Source organism: Microcaecilia unicolor, chromosome 2, assembly GCF_901765095.1.
Source record: "Microcaecilia unicolor chromosome 2, aMicUni1.1, whole genome shotgun sequence".
Taxonomy (NCBI): Eukaryota; Metazoa; Chordata; class Amphibia; order Gymnophiona; family Siphonopidae; genus Microcaecilia; species Microcaecilia unicolor.
This window is the reverse complement of record NC_044032.1, coordinates 25277227-25298500: the sequence shown is the minus strand read 5'-3', so window position 1 is coordinate 25298500 and position 21274 is coordinate 25277227. Positions and strand designations below refer to the sequence as shown.

Below are 21274 nucleotides of genomic sequence, written 5' to 3'. Positions count from 1 at the left end.
GGCAAGCGGACCTCGGCTGGCGGGGGTTTGGGGTCCCCCGCCAGCAAAGGTAAACAACGGTAGCGGGGAGGGTTGACGGCGGTAGGGGGGTCCAGGGCAAAATCTGCGGGGGCCCAGGCCCCTGTGGCCCCACGCAGATACGCCCATGAGCTCAAATACTCTGTCAGCAAACTGAGCAGCTCCGCCTCGCAGGCCAGGAGGTCACCTATGATGCGGGGACCGAGGGGGAGGGGGAGGAGGGACCCAGCACCAGCCCCACCCCCGACGTACAGCTTCTGTTACTCTTTCTGGTTGCTTAGCAACCGCTGCTAACGAACACAACAGAAAGGTTCCGCTCCGACACTTCCCGCTCTGGCTCGTTCTGACACGCGCACAGTGTTACCGGGCTGCAGCTCAGCTACCGCCTCAGCCGCTTGACGAGACATGGACATGAGAAGAGGAATGGAGCACCGGTGCACGGCAGGCGGACAGCAAAGAAAGATGGACACCGTGCCCCGCACGGGGAACTGAAGCAGTTGCAGCGGCGGGCGGGCGTAAAGGCAGCAAGCAGCCAGGCTCGACTCCATCGTTCGCTTCCTGCCCTATCTCTGTGCCCCGCCTTCCTCTGATGTCATTTCCTTGCAGGCGGGTGGGGCGCTGAGAGGGCAGGAAGCGAACGACGGAGTCGAGCCTGGCTAGTTGCTGCTTTTACGTCCGCCCGCTCGCCGCTGCGGGCAAGAAGATTAAGTCGTCAGGTCACAAAAGAGTGGGTGGGCCTGGGCCGAGATTGGGTGGGCCTGGACCCACCCAGGCCCACCCGTAGCTACGCCCCTGCACCCGCCTACAATACTTTGTCCAGTCTTGAGAAATCATTCAGCTATGGCTGGTCAAGGACCCTGGAAGTTCTGCCATCTTGCTTGCTTTTCTGTTTAGCAAGAGCTGCTTAGATAAGAAGGCACTGCCACTGATCAAATGCAGGTTTAAGGTTTTATATATGTCTGTATTGGGTTTTATTTCATCAAGCAATTTGGTGGCACTTCAACAATAACTGTATCTATAAGGATCAGTGGGATTTACAGTCCCACTTGCACAGAAAATTAACTCTCCCATGATGCCTTGCCTGCAGGAGTCTTTTTTTTTCACATGGGAAACAGCAGGGGCCCTTAGCTTCAAAAAGGCTTTACTATGTCTAGTTCCAATTTTACTGATCTAACATGTGCTAGCTGACAGTGTATATACACTGTCAGCTAGCACATTTGCTTATTTCCGATCTGATGAAGAAGGGCAACCTTCGAAAGCTAATCAAGAAATGTATTAAGTTATGTCCAATAAAAAGGTATCATCTTATTTTCTTTTCCATGTTTTATTTTGTTTGATTTCTATTGATAACTTTAAGAGTGGACTAACACGGCTACCACACTCCTCTACTGATCTAACACAATTCTCCTGCACAGGGTGGAGCATGTCCCATGCAACCGGTACAGGATAAGCAATATTTCAGGTGCACGAAGTCCATGCTTCAATTAACAGGTAAGGAATCAGCAGGGTGTGCACGAGGACTGGCACCACTGCCATTCAGAGGATGCAGAAATAGGGTTATCCTACGTCCTCTTTTTGGACTTCTTCAGACACGTCTTCCGGGATTCTTAATTATTAGGGAAATGTCCTCTTTTTCTTTTATGTGCCTCTGAGCAACACACAAAACCACATTTCTATGGGCGCATTAGCATTTAACACGCGTAAACCATTTATGTGCGTTAAAAACGCTAATGTGCCCATAGCGCCGCTTAGTAAACATAGGCGATAAGGGAAACCATTTATGATGTATTAGTCAATGGGGGTGCTAAAGAGAGAGAGAAAGGCATTGCTGATCCCCCTCTCCGCTCCCCTGCTGGTTGAAACTGTCAAAGGAATTTTGTTCGTGCAGCACAATTTTAAGCATGTGTCATGCAAAGACTTTGACACCTATCTCAGAAGCCAGCCAAAGTGGTTGAGAGACATGCGCTCTTCTGATAAGTACGCTTGGGCTCAGATTCAGTCAAAATCAAATCCCAAAGTTCTCGAAAAGTAAATTGTCTACTGCTGTACTGTAAGTAAGTCACTGTTTGATGTGTGTTCATTAACTAAAAGGCTATCCAATATAATAATTCTCACCTCCAACAGGATGTGCCTGGGACCGTGCCTGCCGGAAGTGGTCTGCTAGGCAGGCAGGCACTGACCTCAGTGATATCAGTGACAGACAATTTGGCAAAGCAAAACAATCTGAGTGCTGGCCATTAGGACACAGGGTTGATAGGAGAGTTTTAAAAGACTGAAGGAACCGAAAGTGTTAAATGGGGGGAGGGGGGGAGCTCTGAACGACTGAAAGACATGAACATTTGGGAAAGGAAAACAATCTGAATGCTGGCCATTAGGACACAGGGTAGATAGGAGAGTTTTAAAAGACTGAAGGAAACGAAAGTGTTAAACTGGAGGGTGGGGGGAGTTGTGAATGACTGAAGCACATGCAAATTTGGGACAGGAAAACAACTCAATGCTGGCCATTAGCACACAGGGTACATAGGAGAGTTTTAAAAGACTGAAGGAACCAAAAGTGTTCGGGGGGGGGGGGGGGGGGGGGGGCAAGTTCTGAATGAATGAAAGAAATGAAAATTTACGAGAGGAACACAATCTGAATGCCGGGCATTTGTACACAGGGTAGATAGGACACTTTTTTTAAAAAATGAAGGACGTGAAAGTATTACATCTTGGGGGAGGGGTGAGGAGGAAAGCGGTGGGGTATCCGGATACTGGGCGTTAGGGCCACGGGGCCCACACTTTTGAAAGCCTTAAGGAACCCAAAGTGTGGGAAGGAGGACGAAAAGGAGGGGAGGGAACGGGGTGAGGGGCATTAGGAACAGGGGAGGGGGCCCTGTCACACACTCTCATTGTCACACACACACTGTCACACAGACAGTCTCACTCTGTCACACACCCGCACATTCACTCTGGCTCTCTCTCTCAGACATACACGCTCCCAGGAAAACCTTGCTAGCACCCGTTTCATTCGTTCCAGAAACGGGCCTTTTTTACTAGTGATTAAATATTTTTGTTAGCAAAGGTAGCAACCATTTTTATTTTTTCTGTCCTCTTTTGTCCCCGCAAATATGGTAACCCTATGCAGAAAGAGCTTACACTTTTTAACAAACACTTACTGGCACAATGCTGTTCACAGCAACTTACAAATCAAAACACTGCAGGCAGTGGCATAACCAGAAGGCAATTTTTGGATGGGCCAATGGGTAGGTTGGGTGGGAAAACATTTCCTCTCCCCTGCCCCCTGCAAGCTTAAAAATTAAAAGTACCTTAGCTGATGGGGATCTCAAAGCTCCACCAGCTCAACACTTAGCAGCCCAACACTATCCTTCAGACAACTTTAGTTGTGAGCAGCAGCACTGCAATCTGCCAGTACCCTGTGCATGGAACTGAGCATGTGGTAGAACTGAGCATGCCCGCTGTACCAGTGTCAGTGGTTCAGAGCCCTGCAACTGAAGGCTGCATTTTTTGAATCCAGAGTCTTGCTTCAAGTACTACACCAGAAAACAAATATTTCCCCATCTGCTATGCAAAATATGAAGATAGCAGATATACACTGCAAAAACTAACATTCCAATCACAACATTGAAAATAATTGTTTTTTTACCTTTGTTGTCTGGTCATTTTATTTTTCTCATTATGTTGGTCCCAGGCTCTGGTTTCTGCTTTCCTTTATCCATCTTTTCTTAACTCTGTTTCTGGGGTCACTTGTCCTGTATAATTGCCAATTCTCTCTCCTCCAGTCTTCTCTTTCTTCCCGACATCCACCCATGGGTGTAGTTTGGGGGGCAGGGCCGGCGCAGCGCAAGGCAGCTCTCCAACGGTCCCTCCTTCCCGCCCTCAACTCCCCGACCGACAGCCCTCCTCTCCGTTCCCCCCCCCCCCCCCCCCCCCCCCGCATATTTAACCCTTTCACTTTCAGGCGCAGCGACGGCAGTGAAGACAGCACAGCAGGCTCGCCTCCAGCTTCTTCCGTCCCTCACAAAGTGTCCCACCCTCACGGAAACAGGAAATACATAATCTCAGAAGGCGGGACATTGTGTGAGGGAAGGGAGAAGCTGGAGGCAAGCCCGCTGTGTTGTTCACTGCCATCGCTGCGCCTGAAAGTAAAAGGGTTAAACGCATGGGGGGGGGGAGGAAAGGAGAGGAGGGCTGTTGGGGAGCAGGGAGAATAGCTGGACATGGATGGGAGGGGAGGGGAGGGCAGGGGGAGAGAAGAGATCGCTGGAGGGGAGGGGAGGGCTGAGGGAGAGAAGAGATCGTTGGACATGGAGAGGAGGAGAGGGCATGGGGAGAGAAGAGATCACTGGGTGTTCTTTTGTTTGTTTGTTTTTAAGCTGCATTCCACTCATGTGCAAGCAACTTCCTGAACTGAGGCCCAAGAAGTATCCCAATAATTCTAGGGTGTCAACCTTGTTGATGCTCCATTCCTTGGAAATAAAGTATGTCCAAAAAGTAAATTATTTCAATAATATATGCAGATGTATGTTTCTACAAATATTGTAGTGTTTAAAATTAATAAATAAAGTTTGAAAAAAAATTAAATGCTTATTTGTGTGTGTATTTATAAAATGATTATTTTTATTACATTTGTACCCCACAATGGAGGGTTAAGTGACTTGCCCAGAGTCACAAGGAGCTGCCTCCGCCGGGAATCGGTCTCAGTTCCTCAGGACCAAAGTCCACCACCCTAACCACTAGGCCACTCCTCCACTGTTGCTACTATTGGAGATTCTACATGGAATGTTACTATTCCACTAGCAACATTCCATGTAGAAGTCGGCCCTTGCAGATCACCAATGTGGCCGCGCAGGCTTCTGCTTCTGTGAGTCTGACGTCCTGCAGCCTTGTACATGGAATGTTGCTAGTGGAATAGCAACATTCCATGTAGAATCTCCAATAGTATCTATTTTATTTTTGTTACATTTCTACCCCACGCTTTCCCACTCATGGCAGGCTCAATGCGGCTTACATGGGGCAATGGAGGGTTAAGTGACTTGCCCAGAGTCACAAGGAGCTGCCTCCGCCGGGAATCGGTCTCAGTTCCTCAGGACCAAAGTCCACCACCCTAACCACTAGGGCACTCCTCCACTTAGTAGTAATAATAGCACAAAGCTTGAAGACCTCATTCAGGCGGAGGTGTGGAGCCTTGTTATCTTAAGTAGCCACTCTCCTATTGTCACTGGTCTTCTTTAAGGTGCTTTTTTTTTTTTTAATCACACAAAGTTTAAAGAGTTCCGGACTGCACCAGCACTTATACCAGTGAAGTCAATGGAAGATTTGTTCTCAACCTCCTGCTGCTAGGGGAAAGGGAAGAGTAAATGGGACTTAATATACTGCCTTTCTGTGGTTTTTGCAACTACATTCAAAGTGGTTTACATAGTATCTACAGGTACTTATTTGTACCTGGGGCAATGGTTAGGGGACTTGCCCAGAGTCACAAGGAGTTGCAGTGGGAATTGAACTCAATTCCCCAGGGTCAAAGTCTGCTGCATTAACCACTCAGATGGTGATGGGAATACAACTCATTCATCTGGACTGGTGTAGCAGAGTTCAAGGAAAGGAAATCAACTGGTATGAGTAAACCACCTTTTCTTATTTTCTCTCCCCAATTCTGTGTGCACAGCTTCTGGCACCGTTGCCCCCCCACCCACGGGAATTAAATGAAAACTTGCTAACGTCTATTTATAAAAATAGGAGAAAAGGACATCAGATGGCCACGTGCAATGAATTAAGTGCTAAATAGCTTCAAATGAGGCAGCATATAGGACACTGTGATCACTGGTCCTCAAAAACTCCTATGATATGCACAAGGTACAATACTCCTAGAATCATGTCCTAACATTGCTTCCTATTTTTATATATACTTATATCCAATATTAAATTGAACACCACCTGTGTCTCATCCACACTATATAGTTCATTAACTGCATCCAAACAACATAGTTCAAAATGCAATCAATATCCAGCGGTTCATCACTTAAGGAACCCCCACCACTTACCTTAACTGGGATTTCCTTAGGTGACGAACCACTGGACATTGATTGCATTTTGCGCTATAAGAACATAAGCATTGCTATACTGAGACAGATCGAAGGTCCATCAAGCCCAGCATCCTGTTTCCAACAGTGGCCAATCCAGGTCACAAGTACCTGGCAGAAACCCAAACAATAGTAACATTTCATGTAGAACCCCAAATAGTACCAAGATTCTAGAATTCTAAAGAATAACAAGATTCCATGCAGAATTTCAAAGTGTATAGCAACATTTCATTTAGAACCCTAAAGAGTAGCAAGATTCCATTCAGAATCCCAAGTACATAAGTATTGCCATACTGGGACAGACCGAAGGTCCATCAAGCCCAGCATCCTGTTTCCAACAGTGGCCAATCCAGTTCACAAGTACATGGCAAGATCTCATAAAAGTACAATACATTTTATGCTGCTTTTCCTAGAAATAAGCAGTGGATTTTTCTCAAGTCCATTTTAATAATGGCTTATGAACTTTTAGGAAGCTATCCAAACCTTTTTTAAACCCGGCTAAGCTAACTGCTTTTACCACGTTCTCTGGCAACGAATTCCAGAGTTTAATTGCACACTGAGTGAAGAAATATTTTTCCAATTTGTTTTAAATGTACTACTTTGTATCTTCATTGTGTGCCCCCTATCATCCCAGCCGTCTTTTCTCCAAGCTGAAGAGCCCTATACAATAGGGAAGTTGTCCCATGCACTTTATCATTTTCGTCTCCCTTCTCTGTACCTTCTCTAATTCCACTATATCTTTTTGTGAAATGTATTCAACACCATGGAGCGATACAAAAGCATTATTTTTGTTTTCAGATCCCTTCCTAATAATACTTACCATTCTATTTGCTTTCTTAACCGCAGCTGCACACTGAGCAGAGGGTTTCAATATATCATCAATGATGACACCTAGATCCCTTTCCTGGTTGGTGATTCCTAATGTGGAACCATGCATCAAGTAGCTATAGTTTGGGTTCCTCTTTCCCACGTGCATCATTTTGTACTTGCTCACGTTAAACCTCGTCTGCTGTTTGGATGCCCTGTCTCGCAAAGTCCTCTTGTAATTTTTCACAATCCTCTTGTGATTTAAGAACTTTGAATTTAATTTAATTACCTCACTAGCTACTCCCATCTCTAGATAAATTTATAAATATGTTAAAATCAGCGGTCCCACCACAGACCCCTGTGAAACCCCACTATCTACCCTTCTCCATTGAGAATAGTGGCCATTTAACCCTACTCTCTGTTTTCTTTCTTTTAAGCAGATTTTAATCCACAATAGGACACTACCTCCTATCCCATGACTCTCCAATTTCCTCTGGAGTCTTTCATGAGGTACTTTGTCAAACGCCTTTTGAAAAGCCAGATACACAATATCAACCATTTGGATGCAGTTTTTGAACTATATAGTGTGGATGAGACACAGGTGGTGTTCAATTTAATATTGGATATAAGTATATAAAAATAGGAAGCAATGGTAGTACATGATTCTAGGAGTATTGTACCTTGTACATATCATAGGAGTTTTTGAGGACCAGTGATCACAGTGTCCTATATGCTGCCTCATTTGAAGCTATTTAGCACTTAATTCATTGCACTTGGCCATCTAATGTCCTTTTCTCCTAATTTTATAAATAGACGTTAGCAAGTTTTTATGTGGAGGAGTAGCCTAGTGGTTAGTGCAGTGGACTCTGATCCTGGGGAACTGGGTTTGATTCCCACTGCAGCTCCTTGTGACTCTGGGCAGGTCAACCCTCCATTGCCGCTGGTATAAAATAAGTACCCGAATATATGTAAACTGCTTTGAATGTAGTTGCAAAAACCTCAGAAAGGTGGTATATCAAGTCCAATTTCCCTTTCCCTATTTCAGAGGATAGAGACAGACACCTTGAAACCCTGACTGCATCCTTCAAACAGAAAGGCTACAACCCCAAAATAATCTCCAAGAATATTGCCTCCTCCCTCAAAACACCCAGGGAAAATCTACTACAGTACAAAGAAAAAAAAAAAAGCCAAGGACAGAATTCCCCTTGTAGTGACATACAACCCAGAGCTAGAGAAACTGAGGAAAATCATAAGAGACCTACAGCCACTACTTCAGGAAGATGAATTACTGAAAGAGATATTCCCATCCCCACCAGTGCTGGCCTTCCGACAGCCACCAAATTTAAAACACAAAGTAAACTTCCAACACAGATGGAAAAAGAAAAGGGCACATTCCCGTGTAACACAGCCAGCTGCAAACTATGCCAAAACATTTCACAAGACCCCACAGTCATTCACAAAGGAAAGATATTCAACATAAAGGACTATTTTACATGCTCATCTTCCAATGTGGTATATATCATTCAGTGTAAGAAATGTAACGAAGGATGCTATATTGGAGAAACAGCCCAGATGCTTAAGACAAGATTCAATCTACACAGACATCACATGAAAATAGCCGGTGCCAGTCAGGCCCCCACCCCTGTGGGCCAACACTTCACTAGACCAGAACATGGCACCAGTGATTTCACAGTAAGAATACTGAAAGGTAATTTTAAAACAATACAGGAACGTAAGACCTTTGAAATAAGAATGATTGAATATTTTGACACCCAACAAACAGGACTTAATAAGGATCTGGGTTTTCTAACTCATTATAAAACATAAAGCTGTAATTCTCTGTTTATTTCTCTGTTTAGTACCCTCCTTTCACCTACCAACACCCATTCTGTTAGAATATCAATGAAATGCTTTGATGTCCCCATGCATACCCCCACCCTCCCACTCTGTCAGACAGTCAAATTAATGCTTTGATGTTTCTCTCATATATACTATCTGCTACCTCATTTGCTTATTTCTGATCTGAGGAAGAAGGGCAACCTTCGAAAGCTAATCAAGAAATGTATTAAGTTATGTCCAATAAAAAAGGTATCATCTTATTTTCTTTTCCATGTTTTATTTTGTTTGATTTCTATTGATAAGATTCTAAATGGAATGTTGCTACTATTGAGGTTCTGTTGCTACTATTTGAGATTCTACATGGAATGTTGCTATTCCACTAGCAACATTCCATGTAGAAGCCTGCCCTTGCAGATCAGCAACACGTCTGCACAGGCTTCTGTTTCTGTGAGTCTGACGTCCTGCAGGACGTCAGACTCACACTCACAGAAACAGAAGCCTGCATGGCCGCATTGCTGATCTGCAAGGGCAGGCTTCTACATGGCATGTTGCTAGTGGAGGAGTAGCCTAGTGGTTAGTGCAGTGGACTCTGATCCTGGGGAACTGGGTTTGATTCCCACTGCAGCTCCTTGTGACTCTGGGCAAGTCACTTAACCCTCCATTACCACAGGTATAAATACGTACCTGTATATAATATGTAAACTGCTTGGAATGTAGTTGGAAAAACCACAGAAAGGTAGTATATCAAGTCCCATTCCCTTTATTTCATACATATTATATAGTAGGTAGACCAACACTGAATATCCAGGTTAGCTACAATACCTGGAAATTATGCAGATAAGACCAATACTCGAAGCCATACTCACATAGCTAACTGGGCAAAGTTGAGGCTGCTGTCTACATGGTCATACTTGCCCAGATAGCTATGTGGCACCGTCACTGAATATCTTAACTGCTTACAGAACTTCTCGACTGGCCAATTTCACTACAGTCAATGAGAACTGATATTCAGCGGCACTGCACAGTTAAACGTCATTGAAAGCGATGGATGGCTAGCCCAACGTGGTTTAACAAGACAGGAGTTTCTCCTGCTTGGTTATCAATAGAAATCAAACAAAATAAAACATGGAAAAGAAAATAAGATGATACCTTTTTTGTTGGACATAACTTAATACATTTCTTGATTAGCTTTCGAAGGTTGCCCTTCTTCGTCAGATCGGAAATAAGCAAATGTGCTAGCTGACAGTGTATATAAGTGAAAACATTCAAGCATTACTATGACAGTCTGACAGGGTGGGAGGATGGGGTGGGTCGGAGGTATGCATGGGGACATGAAAGCATATCATTGATATTCTAACAGGATGGGTGTGGATAGGTGAGGGGAGGGGTGATCAACAGAGACTTACAGCTTTATGGTTTATAATGGGCTAGGAACCCCAGGTCCTTGTTAAGTCCTTTCTGTTGGGTGTTAAAATATTCAATCATTCTGACTTCAAAGGTCTTACGTTCTTCTATGGTTTTAAAGTTACCTTTCAGTATTCTCACTGTGAAATCACTGGTACAGTGTCCTGGTTCTGTGAAGTGCTGTCCCACCGTGGTGGGGGCCCTACTGGCTGTATTGTTCATGTGATGTCTATGTAAATTGAATCTTGTCTTAAGCATCTGGCCTGTTTCTCCAATATAGCATCCTTCGTTACATTTTTTACACTGAATGATATATACCACATTGGAAGATGAGCAAGTGAAAGATCCCTTTATGTTGAATATCTTTCCTTTGTGGGTAACTGTGGGATCCTGTGAAATATTTTGGCATAGTTTGCAACTGGATAAATTACAGGGACGTGTACCCTTCTGTTCTTTTTCAGTCTGTGATGGAAGTTTACTTCTGATTTGCTTGTGTTTTAAGTTGGGTGGTTGTCGGAAGGCCAGTACTGGTGGGGATGGGAATATCTCTTTCAGTAATTCATCCTCCTGGAGTATAGGTTGTAGATCTCTTATGATTTTCCTCAGTTTTTCCAGCTCTGGATTGTATGTCACTACAAGGGGAATTCTGTCTGTGGATTTTTTCTCCTTGTACTGTAGCAGATTCTCCTTGGGTGTTTTGAGGGAGGAGGCAATATTCTTGGAGATTATTTTGGGATTGTAGCCTTTCTGTTTGAAGGCTGCAGTCAGGCTTTTAAGGTGTTTGTCTCTGGCCCCTGGGTCAGAGCAGAAACTTCCATCACACTCCCCCCTTGCCATAGACAAGAGCATAGAGGCAAACTTCCCTGACCATTTCTGAGCTAGTTGCATTCTCTTATGGGACAGCTATTCCATGCTGTTACTCCAAATATATGGGCTCATGTTGTTACTCCAAATATTCCCCATATAGTGTCCTGTTCACTCCGTTATTCCAAATCTACATGACAGCTATTCCTGCATATAATAATGTAAACCACTTTGATTGTACCTCAGAAAGACAGTACATTGAAACCATAACACTTTACTCCTCTATAAAAGTTATTCACCGCAATGCTAGCTTAGCTGGAGAAGGTCATCATCCGCTGGAGGAAATATTCAGCTCCCTTCTTAGGGACAAAGAACTACCAAAATGATAAAGGAGATGGAACTCCTCCCATATGAGGAAAGGCTAAAGAGGGTAGGACTCTTCACCTTAGAAAAGAGATGGCTGGGGTGGGGGGGGGGGGGGGACTATAATTGAGGTTTACAAAATTCTGAGTGGTGTAGAACAGGTAAAAGTGAATCAGGTGTTGCTTCTCAGGGCCTTTGACAACTACAGAAATTTTAGAACAAGGCCAATGCCAGGCAGACTTCTACAGTCTATGCCCTAAAAATGGCAAGAACAGGTATAAATATGATGTAACGAGTTTATATTGTTAGGAAGACTGGATGGACCGTACAGGTCTCTTTATCTGTCACCATCTACTATGTCACTATATGTTACTCTTTCAAAAAGTACAAAGACTAGGGGCCATGCAATTAAATATTTTTTCACTCAAAGAACAGTTAAGCTTAGGAACTCGTTGAAAGAGGACGTGGTAACAGCGATTAGCATGTCTGGATTTAAAAAAGGTTCGGACAAGTTTCTGGAGGAAAGTCCATCCTCTGTTGTCGAGATGGACATGGGGAAACCACTGCCTGCCCCCGGGATTGGTAGCATAGAATGTTGCCACTAATTGGGTTTCTGGTTCTTGTGACCTGGATTGGCCACTGCTGGAAGCAAGATACTGGGCTAGGTGGACCATTCGTCTGACCCAGTATGGCTATTCTTATGTTCTTATCCTCTCTGCTGTAAAAGTTTTCCTATATTCTGCCAAGCTGGAATTTGCCTGTATTTTTTCCGTAACAGGTTTGTGCATGCAGTTAATATAAAAATTAAACACAGTCCATGAAGCAGCATTTCAATACTGTGAGTGTAGGACAAATGCCCTTTAGTACCTAAGCAGTAGCACCGGATTTAATGGGTCCCCTATCCAGCTTTTCAGGATCAAATACCCATATTCTTTGTGCCACCGTCATATTCTAAACCAAATCCCCCTACCCCAGCTTGAGATGACACACTCATATTCCCCATCTTATGTGTAGCTTGTAAGAGCTTCTGCCATCAAGCAGGGGACCAGAGGGGGGGGGGGGGGGGGGAGCACTCTAGCCTTATATACCCAAAGTGGTGAAAAAGGTAGATACTTCCTTAATTCTGAAATCCTTCCACAGTCAGAGGCCTCCATGTTGGTGTACGTTAGACTTCTACAGCCCCAGAGCATCCTGGGGAAGCCCAGATTAGCTGCAGGCTCAGATACCAGCATAAGAAATATGCAGAGGTGCAAACGGCCTGCGTTTGACCCTTTGCCCATGCAGTCAGGAGAATCAGCTGCAGCACCTAGGATAATTCAGCAAAAACCTCCCAGCCTACAGTGTAGCCTCTTTAATAGTAGTAACATAGTAGATGACGGCAGAAAAAGACCTGCACGGTCCATCCAGTCTGCCCAACAAGATAAACTCATATGTGCTACTTTTGTGTATACCTTACCTTGATTTGTACCTGTCCTTTTCAGGGCACAGACCGTATAAGTCTGCCCAGCACTATCCCCGCCTCCCACCACCGGTTCTGGCACAGACCGTATAAGTCTGCCCAGCACTATCCCCGCTTCCCAACCACCAGCCCCGCCTCCCAACACCAGTTCTGGCACAGACCATATGTCTGCCCAGCACTATCCCCGCCTCCCAACACCGGTTCTGGCACAGACCGTATAAGTCTGCCCAGCAATATCCCCGCTTCCCAACCACCAGCCCCGCCTCCCAACACCAGTTCTGACACAGACCGTATAAGTCTGCCCAGCACCATCTCCGCTTCCCAACCACCAGCCCCGCCTCCCAACACCAGTTCTGACACAGACCGTATAAGTCTGCCCAGCACCATCCCCGCCTCCCAACACCGGCTCTGCCACCCAATCTCGGCTAAGCTCCTTAGGATCCATTCTTTCTGAACAGGATTCCTTTATGTTTATCCCACATAAACATAATGTAAGTGACACATTCACTGCAATGTAGTAGCATCCTTTATTACCACAGAATTACAATGGCAAAGCAGGAAGTTCAAACAGAGTACAAACATACTGCCATGGTGTCCACCAACAGCCGTGCAAGTGAAAAAGGTTCCACCTCCCTCCCCACACCACCAAGGGTGCAGGAGAGTTCATAGTGCTGGGAGAGTTAGGAGGTTTCCTTATTCCCATCCGTGCAAATTCCTCCTTGAGTGAGGGCAGAACCCACCCTCTTCCAATGGCTAGAGGGAGTCTTCCCCAAAAATAACACCGAGCCTGTACTCTTTACTCGATTTAGCACAAAAGAAAGACAGCAGGGGTATTTAATAATCAACAGATAGCCCCTTCCCTTCAAGGCAGGAGGCTTCAGCTCTAAGGCATCATTTAGCAGAAGCTTTTTCTACCCCTCAGCATAAGTCCTTAATGATAGATGCTTCCAAGCAGGTAGCTCTGACCGCCGATGCCATCCTCCCAATGGTTTCTTCTAGTGGGATATGGAAGCTTATGCCTTTCTACACGGTGCACTCAGAAATTCCTACAATAAAATAAGGAAAGAACAGGAAAAGCTATTTAGTTTCTTATCAACCTTAAAATCTGTCAGTGCTTCTAACAAAAGAACTACAGTAGCCTTAATTCCTACACGAGTCCCTGCACCAGCTACCTTCTACCTTTCTTAAACTTCCGCAAGCACCTTAACTTCTTCTAAGCAAGCTGTAATTTTAGCTGAAATATTTCAAAGCATTAGTTCTTCCCTAAAAAGGGTGAAAACTGTGCCCTTTCAAAGAAACCGTTGCTTGCTCTTCAGCAGCTCAGATGAGACACAGGCCTGGCCTGCATTTTGCTCTAATTAGATTGTACGCTCTGTCGAGCAGGGACTGTCTCTTCATGTTCAAATGTACAGCGCTGCATATGTCTAGTAGCGCTATAGAAATGATAAGTAGTAGTAGTAGTCTTTGGGATTCCAGAAGCTTCATACTCTTTAGGATTCTGCACAGAATCTTGCTACTCTTTGGGATTCCGCCCAGAATCCTGTTACTCTTTGGGATTCTAAACGGAATCTTGATCATTCCAGAATCTTGCTACTCTGGGATTCCAGAATCTTGCTACTCTTTATCCTTATCCCTTATTTGTCCTGTTTGTCTGTCCTAATTAGATTGTAAGCTCTGTCGAGCAGGGACTGTCTCTTCATGTTCAAGTGTACAGCGCTGCGTACGTCTAGTAGCGCTTTAGAAATAAGTAGTAGTGTTTGGGATTCCAGAATCTTGCTACTGTTGGGATTCTGCTCCGAATCTTGCTACTCTTTGAAATTCTGGAATCTTGCTACTCTTTGAGATTCTGGAATCTTGCTACTCTTTGTATTCCGGAATCTTGCTACTCTTTGGGATTCTGCACAGAATCTTGCTTCTCTTTGGGATTCCGATATCTTGCTAATCTTTATCCTTATCCCTTATTTGTCCTGTTTGTCTGTCCTAATTAGATTGTAAGCTCTGTCGAGCAGGGACTGTCTCTTCATGTTCAAGTGTATAGTGCTGCGCGTGTCTAGTAGCGCTTTAGAAATGATAAGTAGTTATTAACTCAGGACAGACTGCATCAACCAATTCTCAAACGCAGTGTAGAGGAATCTGCATTCCCCCCCCCCCCCCCCCAAATACACACTGTAAAGTGTTTAACATCTTCACTTAGGGGAAGAATAAAATGATTATGTAATCAAATGGATGAATTCAATTACTAATATCAAAACATACTACAGCCTGACAGAGACTACTGTCTGATACAGAGACAGAAGATCAGCCATGTCATGGATGTGGGAGCAATACCAAACTGAGAAAATTGAAAACTGAGACACAGCACAGGACGTGTTGTTTGAACATGGACGTTTTGCAGATACAAATGCAATAAATAAATAAGTTGTTCAAAATGGGGGGGGGGGGGGGGGGGGGTTGCGCTATATGTTAAAGAGGGAATTTAGTCAACTACAATAAACAATCTACATGAAACAGCAGCGTGGAATCCTTGTGGATAGAAATTCCAGGTGTGAAGGGAGGGATTATGCTGGTTCAGATGTACTACTCTCTGCCGGGACAAAAATTAGGAAAGCTGGCAAATTGGGCAACATTATAATAATGGGTGACTTCAATTATCATGATACTGATTGGATAAATGCTACATCAGGGAGTGCTAGGGAGGTAAAATTTCTAGATACAATAAATGACTACTTCTTAGAGCAACTAAGAAAGAAAAACTTGGCATGCACAGAAAAATTCATAGTAACGCTTTTTTTCAGGTATATAAGCAGCAGGAAGCCTGCGAGGGAATCTGTGGGGCTGTTAGATCAGGAAGGAGCAAATGGAGCACTCAGGGAGGACAAGGATGGAACCAGGCAGCTGGCATCAACATTTAAAAACATAGTAACATAGTAGATGACGGCAGATAAAGACCTGCACGGTCCATCCAGTCTGCCCAACAAGATAAACTCATATGTGCTACTTTTGTGTATACCTTACCTTGATTTGTACCTGTCCTTTTCAGGGCACAGACCGTATAAGTCTGCCCAGCACTATCCCCGCCTCCCACCACCGGTTCTGGCACAGACCGTATAAGTCTGCCCAGCACTATCCCCGCTTCCCAACCACCAGAGATAGAGCAGTTTAAACTAGAAATTGGGGGAAGGCTGACAGTCACTCAAAAGTGCACGGTTCGGAATAAGGTATCATTAAAAGATACCACCAAAACAGGGAACGTAATAGAGACCATAGTAGATCAAGTGTCTTAAAATAAAGAGCAGGCAGATTTTCAAGATTGTAAATTAACACTGTCAACTGCTGAGCAAGCTGTGAACAGGAACAAAAATGGTTTGGAATGTCTATAAGCAAATGCCAGAAGCTTAAGAAATAAGATGGGATAGTTAGAATATATTTCATTAAATTAAAAATTAGATATAAAAGGAATCTCTGAGGCCTGGTGGAAGGAGGATAACCAGTGGGACACTGTCCTAACGGGGTACAAATTATATTGTACTGATTTGGTGGAGGGGTAGCTTTGTATGTTAAGGAGGGCCTTGACTCAAATAGATTGAAAATTCTGCAGGAAACAAAACACCTCTTGGAATCTCTACGGATTTAAATTCCATGTGTAAAGGGGCAAAGGATAGTGATAGGAGTGTACTACCGTCCGCCTGGCCAGGATGAACAGACGGACGCAGAAAAGTTAAAGGAAATTAGGAAGGCTAACTGGGCAACACAATAATAATGGGTGATTTCAATTACCCCAATATTGACTGGATAAATGTAACATCAGTGCATGCTAAACAGATGAAATTACTTGATAGAATCAAGAACTGCTTTATGGAGCAGCTGGTACAGGAGCCAACGAGAGAAGGAAAAATTCTAGATCTTGTCCTTAATGGACCACATGATCTGGTGCAGGAGGTAAAGGTGCTGGGGCCACTTTACAATAGTGATCATAACATGATCAGATTTGATATAAGTTCTGGAGTAAGTACACACAGGAAATCCAATACGTTAGCATTTAACTTTCAAAAAGGAGATAAAATGAGAAGAATGGTGACAAAAAAAAAAAACACAACTTAGAGGAGCAGCTGTGAGGGTCAAAATTTTACATCAGGTGTAAGAAAGCCATGCTTTGTCATCCAATGGGGATAACAAAACAATGAAAAGTGTTTGGAAAACCAGCACCACTGAGAGTGCTCTGCCTTTAAACTATAGGAATACAGCCCTCTTCAGACATATAAAATCTGAAAATGGGATAATGCAAATGGCTTTCAACAGTTTTGTGTATAGAACTGTGTGTGCTGAACAGAATTTTCCAAATCTGAAAAAGCATACCATAGAAGCCAAACGTTATCAAAGAATAATGGAATAACTTTTTATAGGTAGAGTAGCAATTTGTTATAAACCGTAATCTTACGGACAAGTAGACTAACCCATTTTTCACATCTGAGGTGGCTGGCCCAATTGTTCGTGTGGCCATTGGGGATAGCTTATTCAATCACATGCAAAACGCTGCGAATTTCATTGGCTTTTAGCTTAATGATCCACTTGGCCATATGTAAATATTGACGTCTTGATGCAGTAGATCCAAAAAGCCATAAATGGGTAACGTTCAGTTTTGCTGATTTGTCCATAAGACCATGCAGTTAGAGAATGTGACGTTTTTAGTTCTCACCTGTACTTTACGTATTGTGGTGGAAAAAGATCATTGCAGTTTTTGTTTCAAATGCTTATTGCTCTATTAAAACTTATACTGTACTTTGAAGGGCTCCCGGCATGGGCTGCTGCAATGCTGCACAAAAGGTGAATAGCAGAAATACAGTGGGGGAAATAAGTATTTGATCCCTTGCTGATTTTGTAAGTTTGCCCACTGACAAAGACATGAGCAGCCCATAATTGAAGGGTAGGTTATTGGTAACAGTGAGAGATAGCACATCACAAATTAAATCCGGAAAATCACATTGTGGAAAGTATATGAATTTATTTGCATTCTGCAGAGGGAAATAAGTATTTAATCCCTCTGGCAAACAAGACCTAATACTTGGTGGCAAAACCCTTGTTGGCAAGCACAGCGGTCAGACGTCTTCTGTAGTTGATAATGAGGTTTGCACACATGTCAGGAGGAATTTTGGTCCACTCCTCTTTGCAGATCATCTCTAAATCATTAAGAATTCTGGGCTGTCGCTTGGCAACTCGCATCTTCAGCTCCCTCCATAAGTTTTCAATGGGATTAAGGTCTGGTGACTGGCTAGGCCACTCCATGACCCTAATGTGCTTCTTCCTGAGCCACTCCTTTGTTGCCTTGGCTGTATGTTTTGGGTCATTGTCGTGCTGGAAGACCCAGCCACGACCCATTTTTAAGGCCCTGGCGGAGGGAAGGAGGTTGTCACTCAGAATTGTACGGTACATGGCCCCATCCATTCTCCCATTGATGCGGTGAAGTAGTCCTGTGCCCTTAGCAGAGAAACACCCCCAAAACATAACATTTCCACCTCCATGCTTGACAGTGGGGACGGTGTTCTTTGGGTCATAGGCAGCATTTCTCTTCCTCCAAACACGGCGAGTTGAGTTCATGCCAAAGAGCTCAATTTTTGTCTCATCTGACCACAGCACCTTATCCCAATCACTCTCGGCATCATCCAGGTGTTCACTGGCAAACTTCAGACGGGCCGTCACATGTGCCTTCCGGAGCAGGGGGACCTTGCGGGCACTGCAGGATTGCAATCCGTTATGTCGTAATGTGTTACCAATGGTTTTCGTGGTGACAGTGGTCCCAGCTGCCTTGAGATCATTGACAAGTTCCCCCCTTGTAGTTGTAGGCTGATTTCTAACCTTCCTCATGATCAAGGATACCCCACGAGGTGAGATTTTGCGTGGAGCCCCAGATCTTTGTCGATTGACAGTCATTTTGTACTTCTTCCATTTTCTTACTATGGCACCAACAGTTGTCTCCTTCTCGCCCAGCGTCTTACTGATGGTTTTGTAGCCCATTCCAGCCTTGTGCAGGTGTATGATCTTGTCCCTGACATCCTTAGACAGCTCCTTGCTCTTGGCCATTTTGTAGAGGTTAGAGTCTGACTGATTCACTGAGTCTGTGGACAGGTGTCTTTCATACAGGTGACCATTGCTGACAGCTGTCTGTCATGCAGGTAACGAGTTGATTTGGAGCATCTACCTGGTCTGTAGGGGCCAGATCTCTTACTGGTTGGTGGGGGATCAAATACTTATTTCCCTCTGCAGAATGCAAATAAATTCATATACTTTCCACAATGTGATTTTCCGGATTTAATTTGTGATGTGCTATCTCTCACTGTTACCAATAACCTACCCTTCAATTATGGGCTGCTCATGTCTTTGTCAGTGGGCAAACTTACAAAATCAGCAAGGGATCAAATACTTATTTCCCCCACTGTATGTTCAATAATGCTAGTTTTTATCTTATGGATAGTCTTCCCTATGTCCAATTAATAAAGAACCCTTCTGTCTGTCAATCAGTCTGATAGCTCAACGGATGTTGAACAAGAGTAGAATGAGTAAAAACAGCTTTATATACTGACTAATATACCACAAGACCCTTAGGAAGCTCAGGATGTGCTTTCCAAACCCAAGCAGCTGTAGTGGTCTTGGACGTCACCAAGAAGAAAATTTGGAGCAGAGTTAGACCTCACCAAGAAGAGAATTTGGGGCAGAGTTAGGCCTGATCAGGGTCAGGATCTGAGGAGGAATAGCATGAGGCTGGGGCAGCAGAACAGCTCCGAGATTGAAGCACCAAACAAACCACCATCTCTGGGGGAAAGGGAAAGTAGGGTTTGCAGCTCAGCTGGAGGGCTAAATATCTTGAGGCGCAGACAAGAGATTCATATATGATGGGGGGAGGGGGAAGTAGGGTTTGGAGCTCAGCAGGAGGGCTGAATGTCTCAAGAAGGAGAGAAGAGCTTCAATGGCTGGATTGGTGGGGGGGGGGGGGGGAGAAGTACGATTTGGAGCTCAACAGGAGGGCTGAATTTCTTGAGGAGAGAAGAGATTCAATGGATGGATAGTGGGGGCTGGAGAAATGACTTGGGGAAAATCATCTGCTTATTTCTGGGATATCACAAAAAATGACACTGAGTGTATATAGATGAGTAACCTTGAAACAAGAGCTGTTGAAATAACTAGGTGGATTAGAGTCTCATATCTTGCACATGATTATTCACATCTCACCCAATGGTGGATCACTTGTACGTGCCCATTTGCTAATCATTGACTCAACCTCCACCGTCCTACAGCTACCATTACATTCAGCCCCGTTAGTACACAATTATTAAGGCTGAATGGTGTAAGAAACTTGTGACTTTAAAGCACTCAATATAAAATATACTCAGCACTTAGCTTGTGAGGGATGCAGTTTGCGCTGAGCTCGGGGGGGGGGGGAGGAAAAGGCATTCAAGGGATGGATAGTAGGGGTGTGGGGGAGAGGAAGGCATTCAAGGGATGGATAGTGGGGGTGTGGGGGAGGGGAAGGCATTCAAGGGATGGATAGTGGGGGTGTGGGGGAGGGGAAGGCATTCAAGGGATGGCTAGTGTGGGTGTGGGGGAGGGGAAGGCATTCAAGGGATGGAGGGTGGGGGTGAGGGGGAGGGGAAGGCATTCAAGGGATGGAGGGTGGGGGTGAGGGATGCAGTTTGCGCTGAGCTCGGGGGGGGGGGGGGGAGAGAAGGGCTGTTCAGTGCTCGGGACTCACCGGCCGCTTTGGCTCAGGGCAGCAGGTAGATGAGGATGAAGAGGACGAGGTCGAAGAGGAGGAAGACCCACACGTCGAAGCAGTAGGAGTGACGGACCAGTGCACGCAAACAACCCCGGGGCTCCGGTTCTGCCCTCTGATCGGATTCTTCCTCCTCCGCCTCTGGCCGCTGACACCGTTCACGGACCGCAGCCATCTCCGCTTCCGCTTGTCCACACCCCACACACCCCCCCCCCCCCCCCCAATGTGCGCGTGCGCAGACTCCTAGTCGGGTTAAGATGTCACGAAGCTGAACCGGAAGCAGCGGACATCTTGGTACACCCCAAACAATGAAATTGATACGTCCACAAGCTCTGCCTACTGGTTTCTTATGCTCTTGCAAGGAAGTTTGATTGATGCGGAGGAGGCATGACGTCAACCTATTGAAGCCTCAGCCACTTTGGTTAATCTATGTTTCTCTTTCCCCGCGCTGCCGTCGTTCTGCCTACACTCAAAACAAAGCAAACAAACCTAAGAGCATTTTTATTTAATCTTACTTATATTTTCAAACATGCTAGGCAGCTTGAGCAGTATAAGAACGGAATAACTTTTCATAGGTGGAGTAGTAATTTCTTATAAATTCCAGAGTCAGTCTAAATTGCCAACATTGTCCAGTTCAGCACACTGTTGACTGCCAAGTTCAAAGTTAATTGTGTTCAGTGGAAAATAAATCTGTTGGCTCAGGCTGCTTGCTACATGAATATTCCATCACTCTTTCAT

At 44.6% G+C, this 21274-nt stretch overlaps 1 long non-coding RNA gene across 1 annotated transcript; it reads right to left on the bottom strand.

Moving 5' to 3' along the window:
- Positions 1-13279: 13279 nt before the first annotated feature.
- LOC115462822 lies at positions 13280-20743 on the bottom strand. The gene is made up of 2 exons (XR_003940961.1): positions 20516-20743; positions 13280-13817 (listed from the first exon to the last, which is right to left on the bottom strand). It is a non-coding gene; the product is annotated as an uncharacterized LOC115462822 (long non-coding RNA).
- Positions 20744-21274: the final 531 nt, after the last annotated feature.